General features: G+C 31.9%; 26 non-coding genes across 26 annotated transcripts; all 26 read left to right on the top strand.

Annotated features, from left to right (window-relative positions):
• Positions 1–999: 999 nt before the first annotated feature.
• Positions 1,000–1,072, top strand: TRNAV-CAC (transfer RNA valine (anticodon CAC)). The gene has a single exon. It is a non-coding gene; the product is annotated as a tRNA-Val (tRNA).
• Positions 1,073–1,501: 429 nt separating this feature from the next.
• On the top strand, positions 1,502–1,574 carry TRNAV-AAC (transfer RNA valine (anticodon AAC)). Its single transcript has one exon. It is a non-coding gene; the product is annotated as a tRNA-Val (tRNA).
• An 869-nt stretch (positions 1,575–2,443) lies between these two features.
• On the top strand, positions 2,444–2,516 carry TRNAV-CAC (transfer RNA valine (anticodon CAC)). The gene has a single exon. It is a non-coding gene; the product is annotated as a tRNA-Val (tRNA).
• A 649-nt stretch (positions 2,517–3,165) lies between these two features.
• On the top strand, positions 3,166–3,238 carry TRNAV-CAC (transfer RNA valine (anticodon CAC)). Its single transcript has one exon. It is a non-coding gene; the product is annotated as a tRNA-Val (tRNA).
• Positions 3,239–3,666: 428 nt separating this feature from the next.
• Positions 3,667–3,739, top strand: TRNAV-AAC (transfer RNA valine (anticodon AAC)). Its single transcript has one exon. It is a non-coding gene; the product is annotated as a tRNA-Val (tRNA).
• An 869-nt stretch (positions 3,740–4,608) lies between these two features.
• TRNAV-CAC (transfer RNA valine (anticodon CAC)) lies at positions 4,609–4,681 on the top strand. The gene has a single exon. It is a non-coding gene; the product is annotated as a tRNA-Val (tRNA).
• A 649-nt stretch (positions 4,682–5,330) lies between these two features.
• On the top strand, positions 5,331–5,403 carry TRNAV-CAC (transfer RNA valine (anticodon CAC)). The gene has a single exon. It is a non-coding gene; the product is annotated as a tRNA-Val (tRNA).
• A 428-nt stretch (positions 5,404–5,831) lies between these two features.
• On the top strand, positions 5,832–5,904 carry TRNAV-AAC (transfer RNA valine (anticodon AAC)). The gene has a single exon. It is a non-coding gene; the product is annotated as a tRNA-Val (tRNA).
• A 1,369-nt stretch (positions 5,905–7,273) lies between these two features.
• On the top strand, positions 7,274–7,346 carry TRNAV-AAC (transfer RNA valine (anticodon AAC)). Its single transcript has one exon. It is a non-coding gene; the product is annotated as a tRNA-Val (tRNA).
• Positions 7,347–7,993: 647 nt separating this feature from the next.
• TRNAV-AAC (transfer RNA valine (anticodon AAC)) lies at positions 7,994–8,066 on the top strand. The gene has a single exon. It is a non-coding gene; the product is annotated as a tRNA-Val (tRNA).
• Positions 8,067–8,936: 870 nt separating this feature from the next.
• TRNAV-CAC (transfer RNA valine (anticodon CAC)) lies at positions 8,937–9,009 on the top strand. Its single transcript has one exon. It is a non-coding gene; the product is annotated as a tRNA-Val (tRNA).
• Positions 9,010–9,440: 431 nt separating this feature from the next.
• Positions 9,441–9,513, top strand: TRNAV-AAC (transfer RNA valine (anticodon AAC)). The gene has a single exon. It is a non-coding gene; the product is annotated as a tRNA-Val (tRNA).
• Positions 9,514–10,160: 647 nt separating this feature from the next.
• TRNAV-AAC (transfer RNA valine (anticodon AAC)) lies at positions 10,161–10,233 on the top strand. Its single transcript has one exon. It is a non-coding gene; the product is annotated as a tRNA-Val (tRNA).
• Positions 10,234–11,102: 869 nt separating this feature from the next.
• On the top strand, positions 11,103–11,175 carry TRNAV-CAC (transfer RNA valine (anticodon CAC)). The gene has a single exon. It is a non-coding gene; the product is annotated as a tRNA-Val (tRNA).
• A 429-nt stretch (positions 11,176–11,604) lies between these two features.
• TRNAV-AAC (transfer RNA valine (anticodon AAC)) lies at positions 11,605–11,677 on the top strand. The gene has a single exon. It is a non-coding gene; the product is annotated as a tRNA-Val (tRNA).
• An 868-nt stretch (positions 11,678–12,545) lies between these two features.
• Positions 12,546–12,618, top strand: TRNAV-CAC (transfer RNA valine (anticodon CAC)). Its single transcript has one exon. It is a non-coding gene; the product is annotated as a tRNA-Val (tRNA).
• Positions 12,619–13,049: 431 nt separating this feature from the next.
• On the top strand, positions 13,050–13,122 carry TRNAV-AAC (transfer RNA valine (anticodon AAC)). Its single transcript has one exon. It is a non-coding gene; the product is annotated as a tRNA-Val (tRNA).
• Positions 13,123–13,769: 647 nt separating this feature from the next.
• On the top strand, positions 13,770–13,842 carry TRNAV-AAC (transfer RNA valine (anticodon AAC)). Its single transcript has one exon. It is a non-coding gene; the product is annotated as a tRNA-Val (tRNA).
• Positions 13,843–14,710: 868 nt separating this feature from the next.
• TRNAV-CAC (transfer RNA valine (anticodon CAC)) lies at positions 14,711–14,783 on the top strand. The gene has a single exon. It is a non-coding gene; the product is annotated as a tRNA-Val (tRNA).
• Positions 14,784–15,214: 431 nt separating this feature from the next.
• On the top strand, positions 15,215–15,287 carry TRNAV-AAC (transfer RNA valine (anticodon AAC)). The gene has a single exon. It is a non-coding gene; the product is annotated as a tRNA-Val (tRNA).
• A 647-nt stretch (positions 15,288–15,934) lies between these two features.
• Positions 15,935–16,007, top strand: TRNAV-AAC (transfer RNA valine (anticodon AAC)). Its single transcript has one exon. It is a non-coding gene; the product is annotated as a tRNA-Val (tRNA).
• Positions 16,008–17,375: 1,368 nt separating this feature from the next.
• Positions 17,376–17,448, top strand: TRNAV-AAC (transfer RNA valine (anticodon AAC)). The gene has a single exon. It is a non-coding gene; the product is annotated as a tRNA-Val (tRNA).
• Positions 17,449–18,094: 646 nt separating this feature from the next.
• On the top strand, positions 18,095–18,167 carry TRNAV-AAC (transfer RNA valine (anticodon AAC)). Its single transcript has one exon. It is a non-coding gene; the product is annotated as a tRNA-Val (tRNA).
• Positions 18,168–19,035: 868 nt separating this feature from the next.
• TRNAV-CAC (transfer RNA valine (anticodon CAC)) lies at positions 19,036–19,108 on the top strand. Its single transcript has one exon. It is a non-coding gene; the product is annotated as a tRNA-Val (tRNA).
• Positions 19,109–19,539: 431 nt separating this feature from the next.
• On the top strand, positions 19,540–19,612 carry TRNAV-AAC (transfer RNA valine (anticodon AAC)). Its single transcript has one exon. It is a non-coding gene; the product is annotated as a tRNA-Val (tRNA).
• Positions 19,613–20,259: 647 nt separating this feature from the next.
• Positions 20,260–20,332, top strand: TRNAV-AAC (transfer RNA valine (anticodon AAC)). The gene has a single exon. It is a non-coding gene; the product is annotated as a tRNA-Val (tRNA).
• The last annotated feature ends 725 nt before the right edge of the window (positions 20,333–21,057 follow it).

Here is a 21,057-nt window from a genome sequence, read left to right as displayed (position 1 = left end):
AAACGGTTTGCCAATGGTACTTCCCGACTCCATAGTGATGAGATCTTCAAAAGTCAGATTCTGTATTGTAGTGGTTATCACATTCGCCTAAAACACAAAAGGTCCCCAGTTCGAAACTGGGCAGAAATGTGCTGTTATCTTTAGAATTTAAAAACAAGGGATTTTTGGTTGAAATGCCAAATAAAAATGCAATCATATAAAAAGTTTATTTCAGAATGCCATAATGTATGTCAAAGATCATTTTTTATTGGATGGCAGGAGATGCTGTTTCCATGTTGTTTCTGTAGTGTAGTGGTTATCTGGTTCGCCTCACACGCGAAAGGTACTCAGTTCAAAACTGGGCAGAAACATATTTTGTTACCTAAACACTTTAAATTCAATAATTTATATTTTGATAACTATCTACTGTTGCATTGCTCAATGAAAAAGCAAGCAAAAATCATATTGCAGAATATCAAAAGTCAATTTCCCTTCTACCATGCATATTGGATGGTGCTGCATTCATGAAGTACCTGTAGTGTAGAGTTATTCACATTTACCCAATATGCATAAGGTCCCCCTTCAAAATTGGTCAGAAATACATTAAAAAAAGATTTTTTTAGTAAATACAATGATCAGAACTATTAATAAGTAAATGTGTCCTCTTGAAATGCAAAGTGGAAAAAATAGCATAGAAATTATTAGAAAATAGAAAAATAAGTTTTAAAAAAAAAATTCTAAGAAAACGGTTTGCCAATGGTACTTCCCGACTCCATAGTGATGCGATCCTCAAAAGTCAGTTTCTGTATTGTAGTGGTTATCACATTCGCCTAAAACACAAAAGGTCCCCAGTTCGAAACTGGGCAGAAATATGCTGTTTTCTTTAGAATTTTAAAACAAGGGATTTTTGGTTGGAATGCCAAATAAAAATGCAATCATATAAAAAGTTTATTTCAGAATGCCATAATGTATGTCAAAGATCATTTTTTATTGGATGGCGGGAGATGCTGTTTCCATGTAGTTTCTGTAGTGTAGTGGTTATCACATTCGCCTCACACGCGAAAGATCCCCAGTTCAAAACTGGGCAGAAACATATTTTGTTACCTAAACACTTTGAATTCAATAATTTATATTTTGATAACTATCTACTGTTGCATTGCTCAATGAAAAAGCAAGCAAAAATCATATTGCAGAATATCAAAAGTCAATTTCCCTTCTACCATGCATATTGGATGGTGTTGCATTCATGAAGTACCTGTAGTGTAGAGTTATTCACATTTACCCAATATGCATAAGGTCCCCCTTCAAAATTGGTCAGAAATACATTAAAAAAATATTTTCTTAGTAAATACAATGATCAGAATTGATAATAAGTGAATGTGTCCTCTTGAAATGCAAAGTGGAAAAATAGCGTCAAAATTATTAGAAAATAGGAAAAAAGTTTAGAAAAAATTATATTTCTAAGAAAAGCATGTGTCATTTGTACTTCCAGACTAGATAGTGATGGGATACACGAGAGTCAGTTTCTGTAGTGTAGTGGTTATCACGTTCGCCTAACACGCGAAAGGTCCCCAGTTCGAAACTGGGCAGAAACAATCTTTTAGCTTTAGAATTTTAAAACAATGAATTTTTGGGTAAAATGCTCAATAAAAATACAATCAGATAAAAAGTTTATTTTAGCATGCCATACTGAATGTCAAAGATCATTTTTTATTGGATGATGGTCGCAAATTTTTCATGTAGTATCTGTAGTGTAGTGATTTCATGTTTGCCTCACACGTGAAAGGTCCCCAGTTCGAAATTGGCAGAAACATATTTTGTTACCTAAACACTTTGAATTCAATAATTTATATTTTGATAAATATATACTGTTGCATTGCTCGATGAAAAAGCAAGCAAAAAATCATATTGCAGAATATCAAAAGTCAATTTCCCTTCTACCATGCATATTGGATGGTGTTGCATTCATGAAGTACCTGTAGTGTAGTATTATTCACATTTAGCCAATATGCATAAGGTTCCCCTTCAAAATTGGTCAGAAATACATTAAAAATAGATTTTTTTTATTAAATACAATGATCAGAACTATTAATAAGTAAATGTGTCCTCTTGAAATGCAAAGTGGAAAAAATAGCATAGAAATTATTAGAAAATAGAAAAATAAGTTTAGAAAAAAAAATTCTATGAAAACGGTTTGCAAATGGTACTTCCCGACTCCATAGTGATGAGATCTTCAAAAGTCAGTATCTGTTTTGTAGTGGTTATCACATTCGCCTAAAACACAAAAGGTCCCCAGTTCGAAACTGGGCAGAAATATGCTGTTTTCTTTAGAATTTTAAAACAAGGGATTTTTGGTTGAAATGCCAAATAAAAATGCAATTATATAAAAAGGTTTTTTCAGAATGCCATAATGTATGTCAAAGATAATTTTTTATTGGATGGCGGGAGATGCTGTTTCCATGTAGTTTTTGTAGTGTAGTGGTTATCACGTTTGCCTCACACGCGATAGATCCCCAGTTCAAAACTGGGCAGAAACATATTTTGTTACCTAAACACTTTGAATTCAATAATTTATATTTTGATAACTATCTACTGTTGCATTGCTCAATGAAAAAGCAAGCAAAAATCATATTGCAGAATATCAAAAGTCAATTTCCCTTCTACCATGCATATTGGATGGTGTTGCATTCATGAAGTACCTGTAGTGTAGTATTATTCACATTTAGCCAATATGCATAAGGTTCCCCTTCAAAATTGGTCAGAAATACATTAAAAATAGATTTTTTTATTAAATACAATGATCAGAACTATGAATAAGTGAATGTGTCCTCTTGAAATGCAAAGTGGAAAAAATAGCATAGAAATTATTAGAAAATAGAAAAATAAGTTTAGAAAAACAAATTCTAAGAAAACGGTTTGCCAATGGTACTTCCCGACTCCATAGTGATGAGATCTTCAAAAGTCAGTTTCTGTATTGTAGTGGTTATCACATTCGCCTAAAACACAAAAGGTCCCCAGTTCGATACTGGGCAGAAATATGCTGTTATCTTTAGAATTTTAAAACAAGGGATTTTTGGTTGAAATGCCAAATAAAAATGCAATCATATAAAAAGTTTATTTCAGAATGCCATAATGTATGTCAAAGATCATTTTTTATTGGATGGCGGGAGATGCGGTTTCCATGTAGTTTCTGTAGTGTAGTGGTTATCAGGTTTGCCTCACACGCGAAAGGTCCCCAGTTCGAAACTGGGCAGAAACATATTTTGTTACCTAAACACTTTGAATTCAATAATTTATATTTTGATAACTATCTACTGTTGCATTGCTCAATGAAAAAGCAAGCAAAAATCATATTGCAGAATATCAAAAGTCAATTTCCCTTCTACCATGCATATTGGATGGTGTTGCATTCATGAAGTACCTGTAGTGTAGAGTTATTCACATTTACCCAATATGCATAAGGTCCCCCTTCAAAATTGGTCAGAAATACAGTAAAAAATATTTTTTTAGTAAATACAATGATCAGAATTGATAATAAATGAATGTGTCCTCTTGAAATGCAAAGTGGAAAAATAGCGTCAAAATTATTAGAAAATAGGAAAAAAGTTTAGAAAAAATTATATTTCTAAGAAAAGCATGTGTCATTTGTACTTCCAGACTAGATAGTGATGGTATCCACAAGAGTCAGTTTCTGTAGTGTAGTGGTTATCACGTTCGCCTAACACGCGAAAGGTCCCCAGTTCGAAACTGGGCAGAAACAATCTTTTAGCTTTAGAATTTTAAAACAATGAATTTTTGGGTAAAATGCTCAATAAAAATACAATCAGATAAAAAGTTTATTTTAGCATGCCATACTGAATGTCAAAGATAATTTTTTATTGGATGATGGTCGCAAATTTTTCATGTAGTATCTGTAGTGTAGTGATTTCATGTTTGCCTCACACGTGAAAGGTCCCCAGTTCGAAATTGGCAGAAACATATTTTGTTACCTAAACACTTTGAATTCAATAATTTATATTTTGATAAATATATACTGTTGCATTGCTCAATGAAAAAGCAAGCAAAAAAATCATATTGCAGAATATCAAAAGTCAATTTCACTTCTACCATGCATATTGGATGGTGTTGCATTCATGAAGTACCTGTAGTGTAGTATTATTCACATTTAGCCAATATGCATAAGGTTCCCCTTCAAAATTGGTCAGAAATACATTAAAAATAGATTTTTTTATTGAATACAATGATCAGAACTATTAATAAGTGAATGTGTCCTCTTGAAATGCAAAGTGGAAAAAATAGCATAGAAATTATTAGAAAATAGAAAAATAAGTTTAGAAAAACAAATTCTAAGAAAACGGTTTGCCAATGGTACTTCCCGACTCCATAGTGATGAGATCTTCAAAAGTCAGTTTCTGTATTGTAGTGGTTATCACATTCGCCTAAAACACAAAAGGTCCCCAGTTCGATACTGGGCAGAAATATGCTGTTATCGTTAGAATTTTAAAACAAGGGATTTTTGGTTGAAATGCCAAATAAAAATGAAATCATATAAAAAGTTTATTTCAGCATGCCATAATGTATGTCAAAGATCATTTTTTATTGGATGGCGGGAGATGCTGTTTCCATGTAGTTTTTGTAGTGTAGTGGTTATCAGGTTCGCCTCACACGCGAAAGGTCCCCAGTTCGAAACTGGGCAGGAACATATTTTGTTACCTAAACACTTTAAATTCAATAATTTATATTTTGATAACTATCTACTGTTGCATTGCTCAATGAAAAAGCAAGCAAAAATCATATTGCAGAATATCAAAAGTCAATTTCCCTTCTACCATGCATATTGGATGGTGTTGCATTCATGAAGTACCTGTAGTGTAGAGTTATTCACATTTACCCAATATGCATAAGGTCCCCCTTCAAAATTGGTCAGAAATACATTAAAAAAAGATTTTTTTAGTAAATACAATGATCAGAACCATTAATAAGTAAATGTGTCCTCTTGAAATGCAAAGTGGAAAAAATAGCATAGAAATTATTAGAAAATAGAAAAATAAGTTTAGAAAAAAAAATTATAAGAAAACGGTTTGCCAATGGTACTTCCCGACTCCATAGTGATGAGATCCTCAAAAGTCAGTTTCTGTATTATAGTGGTTATCACATTCGCCTAAAACACAAAAGGTCCCCAGTTCGAAACTGGGCAGAAATATGCTGTTTTCTTTAGAATTTTAAAACAAGGGATTTTTGGTTGGAATGCCAAATAAAAATGCAATCATATAAAAAGTTTATTTCAGAATGCCATAATGTATGTCAAAGATCATTTTTTATTGGATGGCGGGAGATGCTGTTTCCATGTAGTTTCTGTAGTGTAGTGGTTATCACATTCGCCTCACACGCGAAAGATCCCCAGTTCAAAACTGGGCAGAAACATATTTTGTTACCTAAACACTTTGAATTCAATAATTTATATTTTGATAACTATCTACTGTTGCATTACTCAATGAAAAAGCAAGCAAAAATCATATTGCAGAATATCAAAAGTCAATTTCCCTTCTACCATGCATATTGGATGGTGTTGCATTCATGAAGTACCTGTAGTGTAGAGTTATTCACATTTACCCAATATGCATAAGGTCCCCCTTCAAAATTGGTCAGAAATACATTAAAAAATATTTTCTTAGTAAATACAATGATCAGAATTGATAATAAGTGAATGTGTCCTCTTGAAATGCAAAGTGGAAAAATAGCGTCAAAATTATTAGAAAATAGGAAAAAAGTTTAGAAAAAATTATATTTCTAAGAAAAGCATGTGTCATTTGTACTTCCAGACTAGATAGTGATGGGATCCACGAGAGTCAGTTTCTGTAGTGTAGTGGTTATCACGTTCGCCTAACACGCGAAAGGTCCCCACTTCGAAACTGGGCAGAAACAATCTTTTAGCTTTAGAATTTTAAAACAATGAATTTTTGGGTAAAATGCTCAATAAAAATACAATCAGATAAAAAGTTTATTTTAGCATGCCATACTGAATGTCAAAGATCATTTTTTATTGGATGATGGTCGCAAATTTTTCATGTAGTATCTGTAGTGTAGTGATTTCATGTTTGCCTCACACGTGAAAGGTCCCCAGTTCGAAATTGGCAGAAACATATTTTGTTACCTAAACACTTTGAATTCAATAATTTATATTTTGATAAATATATACTGTTGCATTGCTCGATGAAAAAGCAAGCAAAAAATCATATTGCAGAATATCAAAAGTCAATTTCCCTTCTACCATGCATATTGGATGGTGTTGCATTCATGAAGTACCTGTAGTGTAGTATTATTCACATTTAGCCAATATGCATAAGGTTCCCCTTCAAAATTGGTCAGAAATACATTAAAAATAGATTTTTTTATTAAATACAATGATCAGAACCATTAATAAGTAAATGTGTCCTCTTGAAATGCAAAGTGGAAAAAATAGCATAGAAATTATTAGAAAATAGAAAAATAAGTTTAAAAAAAAAATTCTATGAAAACGGTTTGCAAATGGTACTTCCCGACTCCATAGTGATGAGATCTTCAAAAGTCAGTATCTGTTTTGTAGTGGTTATCACATTCGCCTAAAACACAAAAGGTCCCCAGTTCGAAACTGGGCAGAAATATGCTGTTTTCTTTAGAATTTTAAAACAAGTGATTTTTGGTTGAAATGCCAAATAAAAATGCAATTATATAAAAAGGTTTTTTCAGAATGCCATAATGTATGTCAAAGATCATTTTTTATTGGATGGCGGGAGATGCTGTTTCCATGTAGTTTTTGTAGTGTAGTGGTTATCACGTTGCCTCACACGCGAAAGATCCCCAGTTCAAAACTGGGCAGAAACATATTTTGTTACCTAAACACTTTGAATTCAATAATTTATATTTTGATAACTATCTACTGTTGCATTGCTCAATGAAAAAGCAAGCAAAAATCATATTGCAGAATATCAAAAGTCAATTTCCCTTCTACCATGCATATTGGATGGTGTTGCATTCATGAAGTACCTGTAGTGTAGAGTTATTCACATTTACCCAATATGCATAAGGTCCCCCTTCAAAATTGGTCAGAAATACATTAAAAAAAGATTTTTTTAGTAAATACAATGATCAGAATTGATAATAAATGAATGTGTCTTCTTGAAATGCACAGTGGAAAAATAGCGTCAAAATTATTAGAAAATAGGAAAAAAAGTTTAGAAAAAATTATATTTCTAAGAAAAGCATGTGTCATTTGTACTTCCAGACTAGATAGTGATGGGATCCATGAGAGTCAGTTTCTGTAGTGTAGTGGTTATCACGATCGCCTAACACGCGAAAGGTCCCCAGTTCGAAACTGGGCAGAAACAATCTTTTAGCTTTAGAATTTTAAAACAATGAATTTTTGGGTAAAATGCTCAATAAAAATACAATCAGATAAAAAGTTTATTTTAGCATGCCATACTGAATGTCAAAGATAATTTTTTATTGGATGATGGTCGCAAATTTTTCATGTAGTATCTGTAGTGTAGTGATTTCATGTTTGCCTCACACGTGAAAGGTACCCAGTTCGAAATTAGCAGAAACATATTTTGTTACCTAAACACTTTGAATTCAATAATTTATATTTTGATAACTATATACTGTTGCATTGCTCAATGAAAAATCAAGCAAAAAATCATATTGCAGAATATCAAAAGTCAATTTCCCTTCTACCATGCATATTGGATGGTGTTGCATTCATGAAGTACCTGTAGTGTAGAGTTATTCACATTTACCCAATATGCATAAGGTCCCCCTTCAAAATTGGTCAGAAATACAGTAAAAAATATTTTTTTAGTAAATACAATGATCAGAATTGATAATAAATGAATGTGTCCTCTTGAAATGCAAAGTGGAAAAATAGCGTCAAAATTATTAGAAAATAGGAAAAAAGTTTAGAAAAAATTATATTTCTAAGAAAAGCATGTGTCATTTGTACTTCCAGACTAGATAGTGATGGTATCCACAAGAGTCAGTTTCTGTAGTGTAGTGGTTATCACGTTCGCCTAACACGCGAAAGGTCCCCAGTTTGAAACTGGGCAGAAACAATCTTTTAGCTTTAGAATTTTAAAACAATGAATTTTTGGGTAAAATGCTCAATAAAAATACAATCAGATAAAAAGTTTATTTTAGCATGCCATACTGAATGTCAAAGATCATTTTTTATTGGATGATGGTCGCAAATTTTTCATGTAGTATCTGTAGTGTAGTGATTTCATGTTTGCCTCACACGTGAAAGGTCCCCAGTTCGAAATTGGCAGAAACATATTTTGTTACCTAAACACTTTGAATTCAATAATTTATATTTTGATAACTATCTACTGTTGCATTGCTCAATGAAAAAGCAAGCAAAAAAATCATATTGCAGAATATCAAAAGTCAATTTCCCTTCTACCATGCATATTGGATGGTGTTGCATTCATGAAGTACCTGTAGTGTAGTATTATTCACATTTAGCCAATATGCATAAGGTTCCCCTTCAAAATTGGTCAGAAATACATTAAAAATAGATTTTTTTTATTGAATACAATGATCAGAACTATTAATAAGTGAATGTGTCCTCTTGAAATGCAAAGTGGAAAAAATAGCATAGAAATTATTAGAAAATAGAAAAATAAGTTTAGAAAAACAAATTCTAAGAAAACGGTTTGCCAATGGTACTTCCCGACTCCATAGTGATGAGATCTTCAAAAGTCAGTTTCTGTATTGTAGTGGTTATCACATTCGCCTAAAACACAAAAGGTCCCCAGTTCGATACTGGGCAGAAATATGCTGTTATCTTTAGAATTTTAAAACAAGGGATTTTTGGTTGAAATGCCAAATAAAAATGAAATCATATAAAAAGTTTATTTCAGAATGCCATAATGTATGTCAAAGATCATTTTTTATTGGATGGCGGGAGATGCTGTTTCCATGTAGTTTTTGTAGTGTAGTGGTTATCAGGTTCGCCTCACACGCGAAAGGTCCCCAGTTCGAAACTGGGCAGGAACATATTTTGTTACCTAAACACTTTGAATTCAATAATTTATATTTTGATAACTATCTACTGTTGCATTGCTCAATGAAAAAGCAAGCAAAAATCATATTGCAGAATATCAAAAGTCAATTTCCCTTCTACCATGCATATTGGATGGTGTTGTATTCATGAAGTACCTGTAGTGTTGAGTTATTCACATTTACCCAATATGCATAAGGTCCCCCTTCAAAATTGGTCAGAAATACATTAAAAAAAGATTTTTTTAGTAAATACAATGATCAGAATTGATAATAAGTGAATGTGTCCTCTTGAAATGCAAAGTGGAAAAATAGCGTCAAAATTATTAGAAAATAGGAAAAAAAAGTTTAGAAAAAATTATATTTCTAAGAAAAGCATGTGTCATTTGTACTTCCAGACTAGATAGTGATGGGATCCACGAAAGTCAGTTTCTGTAGTGTAGTGGTTATCACGTTCGCCTAACACGCGAAAGGTCCCCAATTCGAAACTGGGCAGAAACAATCTTTTAGCTTTAGAATTTTAAAACAATGAATTTTTGGGTAAAATGCTCAATAAAAATACAATCAGATAAAAAGTTTATTTTAGCATGCCATACTGAATGTCAAAGATAATTTTTTATTGGATGATGGTCGCAAATTTTTCATGTAGTATCTGTAGTGTAGTGATTTCATGTTTGCCTCACACGTGAAAGGTACCCAGTTCGAAATTAGCAGAAACATATTTTGTTACCTAAACACTTTGAATTCAATAATTTACATTTTGATAACTATATACTGTTGCATTGCTCAATGAAAAAGCAAGCAAAAAATCATATTGCAGAATATCAAAAGTCAATTTCCCTTCTACCATGCATATTGGATGGTGTTGCATTCATGAAGTACCTGTAGTGTAGAGTTATTCACATTTACCCAATATGCATAAGGTCCCCCTTCAAAATTGGTCAGAAATACATTAAAAAATATTTTTTTAGTAAATACAATGATCAGAATTGATAATAAGTGAATGTGTCCTCTTGAAATGCAAAGTGGAAAAATAGCGTCAAAATTATTAGAAAATAGGAAAAAAGTTTAGAAAAAATTATATTTCTTAGAAAAGCATGTGTCATTTGTACTTCCAGACTAGATAGTGATGGGATCCATGAGAGTCAGTTTCTGTAGTGTAGTGGTTATCACGTTCGCCTAACACGCGAAAGGTCCCCAGTTCGAAACTGGGCAGAAACAATTTTTTAGCTTTAGAATTTTAAAACAATGAATTTTTGGGTAAAATGCTCAATAAAAATACAATCAGATAAAAAGTTTATTTTAGCATGCCATACTGAATGTCAAAGATCATTTTTTATTGGATGATGGTCGCAAATTTTTCATGTAGTATCTGTAGTGTAGTGATTTCATGTTTGCCTCACACGTGAAAGGTCCCCTGTTCGAAATTGGCAGAAACATATTTTGTTACCTAAACACTTTGAATTCAATAATTTATATTTTGATAAATATATACTGTTGCATTGCTCAATGAAAAAGCAAGCAAAAAAATCATATTGCAGAATATCAAAAGTCAATTTCCCTTCTACCATGCATATTTTATGGTGTTGCATTCATGAAGTACCTGTAGTGTAGTATTATTCACATTTAGCCAATATGCATAAGGTTCCCCTTCAAAATTGGTCAGAAATACATTAAAAAAAGATTTTTTTAGCAAATACAATGATCAGAACTATTAATAAGTAAATGTGTCCTCTTGAAATGCAAAGTGGAAAAAATAGCATAGAAATTATTAGAAAATAGAAAAATAAGTTTAGAAAAAAAAATTCTAAGAAAACGGTTTGCCAATGGTACTTCCCGACTCCATAGTGATGAGATCTTCAAAAGTCAGTTTCTGTATTGTAGTGGTTATCACATTCGCCTAAAACACAAAAGGTCCCCAGTTCGAAACTGGGCAGAAATATGCTGTTTTCTTTAGAATTTTAAAACAAGGGATTTTTGGTTGAAATGCCAAATAAAAATGCAATTATATAAAAAGTTTATTTCAGAATGCCATAATGTATGTCAAAGATAATTTTTTATTGGATGGCGGGAGATGCTGTTTTCATGTAGTTTCTGTAGTGTAGTGGTTATCACGTTTGCCTCACACGCGAAAGATCCCCAGTTCAAAACTAGGCAGAAACATATTTTGTTACCTAAACACTTTGAATTCAATAATTTATATTTTGATAACTATCTACTGTTGCATTGCTCAATGAAAAAGCAAGCAAAAATCATATTGCAGAATATCAAAAGTCAATTTCCCTTCTACCATGCATATTGGATGGTGTTGCATTCATGAAGTACCTGTAGTGTAGAGTTATTCACATTTACCCAATATGCATAAGGTCCCCCTTCAAAATTGGTCAGAAATACATTAAAAAAATATTTTTTTAGTAAATACAATCATCAGAATTGATAATAAATGAATGTGTCTTCTTGAAATGCAAAGTGGAAAAATAGCGTCAAAATTATTAGAAAATAGGAAAAAAGTTTAGAAAAAATGATATTTCTATGAAAAGCATGTGTCATTTGTACTTCCAGACTAGATAGTGATGCAATCCACGAGAGTCAGTTTCTGTAGTGTAGTGGTTATCACGTTCGCCTAACACGCGAAAGGTCCCCAGTTCGAAACTGGGCAGAAACAATCTTTTAGCTTTAGAATTTTAAAACAATGAATTTTTGGGTAAAATGCTCAATAAAAATACAATCAGATAAAAAGATTATTTTAGCATGCCATACTGAATGTCAAAGATCATTTTTTATTGGATGATTGTCGCAAATTTTTCATGTAGTATCTGTAGTGTAGTGATTTCATGTTTGCCTCACACGTGAAAGGTCCCCAGTTCGAAATTGGCAGAAACATATTTTGTTACCTAAACACTTTGAAGTCAATAATTTATATTTTGATAAATATATACTGTTGCATTGCTCAATGAAAAAGCAAGCAAAAAATCATATTGCAGAATATCAAAAGTCAATTTCCCTTCTACCATGCATATTGGATGGTGTTGCATTCATGAAGTACCTGTAGTGTAGTATTATTCACATTTAGCCAATATGCATAAGGTTCCCCTTCAAAATTGGTCAGAAATACATTAAAAATAGATTTTTTTATTAAATACAATGATCAGAACTATTAATAAGTGAATGTGTCCTCTTGAAATGCAAAGTGGAAAAAATAGCATAGAAATTATTAGAAAATAGAAAAATAAGTTTAGAAAAACAAATTCTAAGAAAACGGTTTGCCAATGGTACTTCCCGACTCCATAGTGATGAGATCTTCAAAAGTCAGTTTCTGTATTGTAGTGGTTATCACATTCGCCTAAAACACAAAAGGTCCCCAGTTCGATACTGGGCAGAAATATGCTGTTATCTTTAGAATTTTAAAACAAGGGATTTTTGGTTGAAATGCCAAATAAAAATGCAATCATATAAAAAGTTTATTTCAGAATGCCATAATGTATGTCAAAGATAATTTTTTATTGGATGGCGGGAGATGCTGTTTCCATATAGTTTCTGTAGTGTAGTGGTTATCACGTTTGCCTCACACGCGAAAGGTCCCCAGTTCGAAACTGGGCAGAAACATATTTCATTACCTAAACACTTTGAATTCAATAATTTATATTTTGATAACTATCAACTGTTGCATTGCTCAATGAAAAAGCATGCAAAAATCATATTGCAGAATATCAAAAGTCAATTTCCCTTCTACCATGCATATTGGATGGTGTTGCATTCATGAAGTACCTGTAGTGTAGAGTTATTCACATTTACCCAATATGCATAAGGTCCCCCTTCAAAATTGGTCAGAAATACATTAAAAAAAGATTTTTTTAGTAAATACAATGATCAGAATTGATAATAAGTGAATGTGTCCTCTTGAAATGCAAAGTGGAAAAATAGCGTCAAAATTATTAGAAAATAGGGAAAAAAAGTTTAGAAAAAATGATATTTCTAAGAAAAGCATGTGTCATTTGTACTTCCAGACTAGATAGTGATGGGATCCATGAGAGTCAGTTTCTGTAGTGTAGTGGTTATCACGTTCGCCTAACACGTGAAAGGTCCCCAGTTCAAAACTGGGCAGAAACAATCTTTTAGCTTTAGAATTTTAAAACAATGAATTTTTGGGTAAAATGCTCAATAAAAATACAATCAGATAAAAAGTTTATTTTAGCATGCCATACTGAATGTCAAAGATAATTTTTTATTGGATGATGGTCGCAAATTTTTCATGTAGTATCTGTAGTGTAGTGATTTCATGTTTGCCTCACACGTGAAAGGTACCCAGTTCGAAATTAGCAGAAACATATTTTGTTACCTAAACACTTTGAATTCAATAATTTACATTTTGATAACTATATACTGTTGCATTGCTCAATGAAAAAGCAAGCAAAAAATCATATTGCAGAATATCAAAAGTCAATTTCCCTTCTACCATGCATATTGGATGGTGTTGCATTCATGAAGTACCTGTAGTGTAGAGTTATTCACATTTACCCAATATGCATAAGGTCCCCCTTCAAAATTGGTCAGAAATACATTAAAAAATATTTTTTTAGTAAATACAATGATCAGAATTGATAATAAGTGAATGTGTCCTCTTGAAATGCAAAGTGGAAAAATAGCGTCAAAATTATTAGAAAATAGGAAAAAAGTTTAGAAAAAATTATATTTCTTAGAAAAGCATGTGTCATTTGTACTTCCAGACTAGATAGTGATGGGATCCATGAGAGTCAGTTTCTGTAGTGTAGTGGTTATCACGTTCGCCTAACACGCGAAAGGTCCCCAGTTCGAAACTGGGCAGAAACAATTTTTTAGCTTTAGAATTTTAAAACAATGAATTTTTGGGTAAAATGCTGAATAAAAATACAATCAGATAAAAAGTTTATTTTAGCATGCCATACTGAATGTCAAAGATCATTTTTTATTGGATGATGGTCGCAAATTTTTCATGTAGTATCTGTAGTGTAGTGATTTCATGTTTGCCTCACACGTGAAAGGTCCCCAGTTCGAAATTGGCAGAAACATATTTTGTTACCTAAACACTTTGAATTCAATAATTTATATTTTGATAAATATATACTGTTGCATTGCTCAATGAAAAAGCAAGCAAAAAATCATATTGCAGAATATCAAAAGTCAATTTCCCTTCTACCATGCATATTTTATGGTGTTGCATTCATGAAGTACCTGTAGTGTAGTATTATTCACATTTAGCCAATATGCATAAGGTTCCCCTTCAAAATTGGTCAGAAATACATTAAAAATTGATTTTTTTATTAAATACAATGATCAGAACTATTAATAAGTGAATGTGTCCTCTTGAAATGCAAAGTGGAAAAAATAGCATAGAAATTATTAGAAAATAGAAAAATAAGTTTAGAAAAACAAATTCTAAGAAAACGGTTTGCCAATGGTACTTCCCGACTCCATAGTGATGAGATCTTCAAAAGTCAGTTTCTGTATTGTAGTGGTTATCACATTCGCCTAAAACACAAAAGGTCCCCAGTTCGATACTGGGCAGAAATATGCTGTTATCTTTAGAATTTTAAAACAAGGGATTTTTGGTTGAAATGCCAAATAAAAATGCAATCATATAAAAAGTTTATTTCAGAATGCCATAATGTATGTCAAAGATAATTTTTTATTGGATGGCGGGAGATGTTGTTTCCATATAGTTTCTGTAGTGTAGTGGTTATCACGTTTGCCTCACACGCGAAAGGTCCCCAGTTCGAAACTGGGCAGAAACATATTTCATTACCTAAACACTTTGAATTCAATAATTTATATTTTGATAACTATCAACTGTTGCATTGCTCAATGAAAAAGCATGCAAAAATCATATTGCAGAATATCAAAAGTCAATTTCCCTTCTACCATGCATATTGGATGGTGTTGCATTCATGAAGTACCTGTAGTGTAGAGTTATTCACATTTACCCAATATGCATAAGGTCCCCCTTCAAAATTGGTCAGAAATACATTAAAAAAAGATTTTTTTAGTAAATACAATGATCAGAATTGATAATAAGTGAATGTGTCCTCTTGAAATGCAAAGTGGAAAAATAGCGTCAAAATTATTAGAAAATAGGGAAAAAAAGTTTAGAAAAAATGATATTTCTAAGAAAAGCATGTGTCATTTGTACTTCCAGACTAGATAGTGATGGGATCCATGAGAGTCAGTTTCTGTAGTGTAGTGGTTATCACGTTCGCCTAACACGTGAAAGGTCCCCAGTTCAAAACTGGGCAGAAACAATCTTTTAGCTTTAGAATTTTAAAACAATGAATTTTTGGGTAAAATGCTCAATAAAAATACAATCAGATAAAAAGTTTATTTTAGCATGCCATACTGAATGTCAAAGATAATTTTTTATTGGATGATGGTCGCAAATTTTTCATGTAGTATCTGTAGTGTAGTGATTTCATGTTTGCCTCACACGTGAAAGGTACCCAGTTCGAAATTAGCAGAAACATATTTTGTTACCTAAACACTTTGAATTCAATAATTTACATTTTGATAACTATATACTGTTGCATTGCTCAATGAAAAAGCAAGCAAAAAATCATATTGCAGAATATCAAAAGTCAATTTCCCTTCTACCATGCATATTGGATGGTGTTGCATTCATGAAGTACCTGTAGTGTAGAGTTATTCACATTTACACAATATGCATAAGGTCCCCCTTCAAAATTGGTCAGAAATACATTAAAAAATATTTTTTTAGTAAATACAATGATCAGAATTGATAATAAGTGAATGTGTCCTCTTGAAATGCAAAGTGGAAAAATAGCGTCAAAATTATTAGAAAATAGGAAAAAAGTTTAGAAAAAATTATATTTCTTAGAAAAGCATGTGTCATTTGTACTTCCAGACTAGATAGTGATGGAATCCATGAGAGTCAGTTTCTGTAGTGTAGTGGTTATCACGTTCGCCTAACACGCGAAAGGTCCCCAGTTCGAAACTGGGCAGAAACAATTTTTTAGCTTTAGAATTTTAAAACAATGAATTTTTGGGTAAAATGCTCAATAAAAATACAATCAGATAAAAAGTTTATTTTAGCATGCCATACTGAATGTCAAAGATCATTTTTTATTGGATGATGGTCGCAAATTTTTCATGTAGTATCTGTAGTGTAGTGATTTCATGTTTGCCTCACACGTGAAAGGTCCCCAGTTCGAAATTGGCAGAAACATATTTTGTTACCTAAACACTTTGAATTCAATAATTTATATTTTGATAAATATATACTGTTGCATTGCTCAATGAAAAAGCAAGCAAAAAATCATATTGCAGAATATCAAAAGTCAATTTCCCTTCTACCATGCATATTTTATGGTGTTGCATTCATGAAGTACCTGTAGTGTAGTATTATTCACATTTAGCCAATATGCATAAGGTTCCCCTTCAAAATTGGTCAGAAATACATTAAAAATTGATTTTTTTATTAAATACAATGATCAGAACTATTAATAAGTGAATGTGTCCTCTTGAAATGCAAAGTGGAAAAAATAGCATAGAAATTATTAGAAAATAGAAAAATAAGTTTAGAAAAAAAAATTCTATGAAAATGGTTTGCCAATGGTACTTCCCGACTCCATAGTGATGAGATCTTCAAAAGTCAGTTTCTGTATTATAGTGGTTATCACATTCGCCTAAAACACAAAAGGTCCCCAGTTCGAAACTGGGCAGAAATGTGCTGTTATCTTTAGAATTTTAAAACAAGGGATTTTTGGTTGAAATGCCAAATAAAAATGCAATCATATAAAAAGTTTATTTCAGAATGCCATAATGTATGTCAAAGATCATTTTTTATTGGATGGCAGGAGATGCTGTTTCCATGTAGTTTCAGTAGTGTAGTGGTTATCAGGTTAGCCTCACACGCGAAAGGTCCTCAGTTCAAAACTGGGCAGAAACTTATTTTGTTACCTAAACACTTTAAATTCAATAATTTACATTTTGATAACTATCTACTGTTGCATTGCTCAATGAAAAAGCAAGCAAAAATCATATTGCAGAATATCAAAAGTCAATTTCCCTTCTACCATGCATATTGGATGGTGTTGCATTCATGAAGTACCTGTAGTGTAGAGTTATTCACATTTACCCAATATGCATAAGGTCCCCCTTCAAAATTGGTCAGAAATACATTAAAAAAAGATTTTTTTAGAAAATACAATGATCAGAATTGATAAGTGAATGTGTCCTCTTGAAAAGCAAAGTGGAAAAATAGCGTCAAAATTATTAGAAAATAGGAAAAAAAGTTTAGAAAAAATTATATTTCTAAGAAAAGCATGTGTCATTTGTTCTTCCAGACTAGATAGTGATGGAATCCACAAGAGTCAGTTTCTGTAGTGTAGTTGTTATCACGTTCGCCTAACACGCGAAAGGTCCCCGGTTTAAAACTGGGCAGAAACAATCTTTTAGCTTTAGAATTTTAAAACAATGAATTTTTACGTAAAATGCTCAATAAAAATACAATCAGATAAAAAGTTTATTTTAGCATGCCATACTGAATGTCAAAGATCATTTTTTATTGGATGATGGTCGCAAATTTTTCATGTAGTATCTGTAGTGTAGTGATTTCATGTTTGCCTCACACGTGAAAGGTCCCCAGTTCGAAATTGGCAGAAACATATTTTGTTACCTAAACACTTTGAATTCAATAATTTATATTTTGATAAATATATACTGTTGCATTGCTCAATGAAAAAGCAAGCAAAAAATCATATTGCAGAATATCAAAAGTCAATTTCCCTTCTACCATGCATATTGGATGGTGTTGCATTCATGAAGTACCTGTAGTGTAGAGTTATTCACATTTACCCAATATGCATAAGGTCCCCCTTCAAAATTGGTCAGAAATACATTAAAAAAAGATTTTTTTAGAAAATACAACGATCAGAATTGATAAGTGAATGTGTCCTCTTGAAAAGCAAAGTGGAAAAATAGCGTCAAAATTATTAGAAAATAGGAAAAAAAGTTTAGAAAAAATTATATTTCTAAGAAAAGCATGTGTCATTTGTTCTTCCAGACTAGATAGTGATGGAATCCACAAGAGTCAGTTTCTGTAGTGTAGTGGTTATCACGTTCGCCTAACACGCGAAAGGTCCCCAGTTTAAAACTGGGCAGAAACAATCTTTTAGCTTTAGAATTTTAAAACAATGAATTTTTACGTAAAATGCTCAATAAAAATACAATCAGATAAAAAGTTTATTTTAGCATGCCATACTGAATGTCAAAGATCATTTTTTATTGGATGATGGTCGCAAATTTTTCATGTAGTATCTGTAGTGTAGTGATTTCATGTTTGCCTCACACGTAAAAGGTCCCCAGTTCGAAATTGGCAGAAACATATTTTGTTACCTAAACACTTTGAATTCAATAATTTATATTTTGATAAATATATACTGTTGCATTGCTCAATGAAAAAGCAAGCAAAAAATCATATTGCAGAATATCAAAAGTCAATTTCCCTTCTACCATGCATATTGGATGGTGTTGCATTCATGAAGTACCTGTAGTGTAGTATTATTCACATTTAGCCAATATGCATAAGGTTCCCCTTCAAAATTGGTCAGAAATACATTAAAAATAGATTTTTTTATTAAATACAATGATCAGAACTATTAATAAGTGAATGTGTCCTCTTGAAATGCAAAGTGGAAAAAATAGCATAGAAATTATTAGAAAATAGAAAAATAAGTTTAGAAAAACAAATTCTAAGAAAACGGTTTGCCAATGGTACTTCCCGACTCCATAGTGATGAGATCTTCAAAAGTCAGTTTCTGTATTGTAGTGGTTATCACATTTGCCTAAAACACAAAAGGTCCCCAGTTCTATACTGGGCAGAAATATGGTGTTATCTTTAGAATTTTAAAACAAGGGATTTTTGGTTGAAATGCCAAATAAAAATGCAATCATATAAAAAGTTTATTTCAGAATGCCATAATGTATGTCAAAGATCATTTTTTATTGGATGGCGGGAGATGCTGTTTCCATGTAGTTTCTGTAGTGTAGTGGTTATCACGTTCGCCTCACACGCGAAAGGTCCTCAGTTCGAAACTGGGCAGAAACATATTTTGTTACCTAAACACTTTGAATTCAATAATTTATATTTTGATAACTATCTACTGTTGCATTGCTCAATGAAAAAGCAAGCAAAAATCATATTGCAGAATATCAAAAGTCTATTTCCCTTCTACCATGCATATTGGATGGTGTTGCATTCATGAAGTACCTGTAGTGTAGAGTTATTCACATTTACCCAATATGCATAAGGTCCCCCTTCAAAATTGGTCAGAAATACATTAAAAAAATATTTTTTTAGTAAATACAATGATCAGAATTGATAATAAGTGAATGTGTCCTCTTGAAATGCAAAGTGGAAAAATAGCGTCAAAATTATTAGAAAATAGGAAAAAAAAGTTTAGAAAAAATTATATTTCTAAGAAAAGCATGTGTCATTTGTACTTCCAGACTAGATAGTGATGGGATCCACGAGAGTCAGTTTCTGTAGTGTAGTGGTTATCACGTTCGCCTAACACGCGAAAGGTCCCCAGTTCGAAACTGGGCAGAAACAATCTTTTAGCTTTAGAATTTTAAAACAATGAATTTTTGGGCAAAATGCTCAATAAAAATACAATCAGATAAAAAGTTTATTTTAGCATGCCATACTGAATGTCAAAGATAATTTTTTATTGGATGATGGTCGCAAATTTTTCATGTAGTATCTGTAGTGTAGTGATTTCATGTTTGCCTCACACGTGAAAGGTACCCAGTTCGAAATTACCAGAAACATATTTTGTTACCTAAACACTTTGAATTCAATAATTTATATTTTGATAACTATATACTGTTGCATTGCTCAATGAAAAAGCAAGCAAAAAATCATATTGCAGAATATCAAAAGTCAATTTCCCTTCTACCATGCATATTGGATGGTGTTGCATTCATGAAGTACCTGTAGTGTAGAGTTATTCACATTTACCCAATATGCATAAGGTCCCCCTTCAAAATTGGTCAGAAATACATTAAAAAATATTTTTTTAGTAAATACAATGATCAGAATTGATAATAAGTGAATGTGTCCTCTTGAAATGCAAAGTGGAAAAATAGCGTCAAAATTATTAGAAAATAGGAAAAAAGTTTAGAAAAAATTATATTTCTAAGAAAAGCATGTGTCATTTGTACTTCCAGACTAGATAGTAATGGGATCCACGAGAGTCAGTTTCTGTAGTGTAGTGGTTATTACGTTCGCCTAACACGCGAAAGGTCCCCAGTTCGAAACTGGACAGAAACAATCTTTTAGCTTTAGAATTTTAAAACAATGAATTTTTGGGTAAAATGCTCAATAAAAATACAATCAGATAAAAAGTTTATTTTAGCATGCCATACTGAATGTCAAAGATCATTTTTCCTTGGATGATGGTCGCAAATTTTTCATGTAGTATCTGTAGTGTAGTGATTTCATGTTTGCCTCACACGTGAAAGGTCCCCAGTTCGAAATTGGCAGAAACATATTTTGTTACCTAAACACTTTGAATTCAATAATTTATATTTTGATAAATATATACTGTTGCATTGCTCAATGAAAAAGCAAGCAAAAAATCATATTGCAGAATATCAAAAGTCAATTTCCCTTCTACCATGCATATTGGATGGTGTTGCATTCATGAAGTACCTGTAGTGTAGTATTATTCACATTTAGCCAATATGCATAAGGTTCCCCTTCAAAATTGGTCAGAAATACATTAAAAATAGATTTTTTTATTAAATACAATGATCAGAGCTATTAATAAGTGAATGTGTCCTCTTGAAATGCAAAGTGGAAAAAATAGCATAGAAATTATTAGAAAATAGAAAAATAAGTTTAGAAAAAAAAATTCTATGAAAACGGTTTGCCAATGGTACTTCCCGACTCCATAGTGATGAGATCTTCAAAAGTCAGTTTCTATATTGTAGTGGTTATCACATTCGCCTAAAACACAAAAGGTCCCCAGTTTGAAACTGGGCAGAAATGTGCTG

The sequence above is a fragment of the Pseudophryne corroboree genome, chromosome 4, assembly GCF_028390025.1.
Source record: "Pseudophryne corroboree isolate aPseCor3 chromosome 4, aPseCor3.hap2, whole genome shotgun sequence".
Lineage (NCBI taxonomy): Eukaryota > Metazoa > Chordata > Amphibia > Anura > Myobatrachidae > Pseudophryne > Pseudophryne corroboree.
This window is presented reverse-complemented; position numbering and strand designations above follow the sequence as displayed.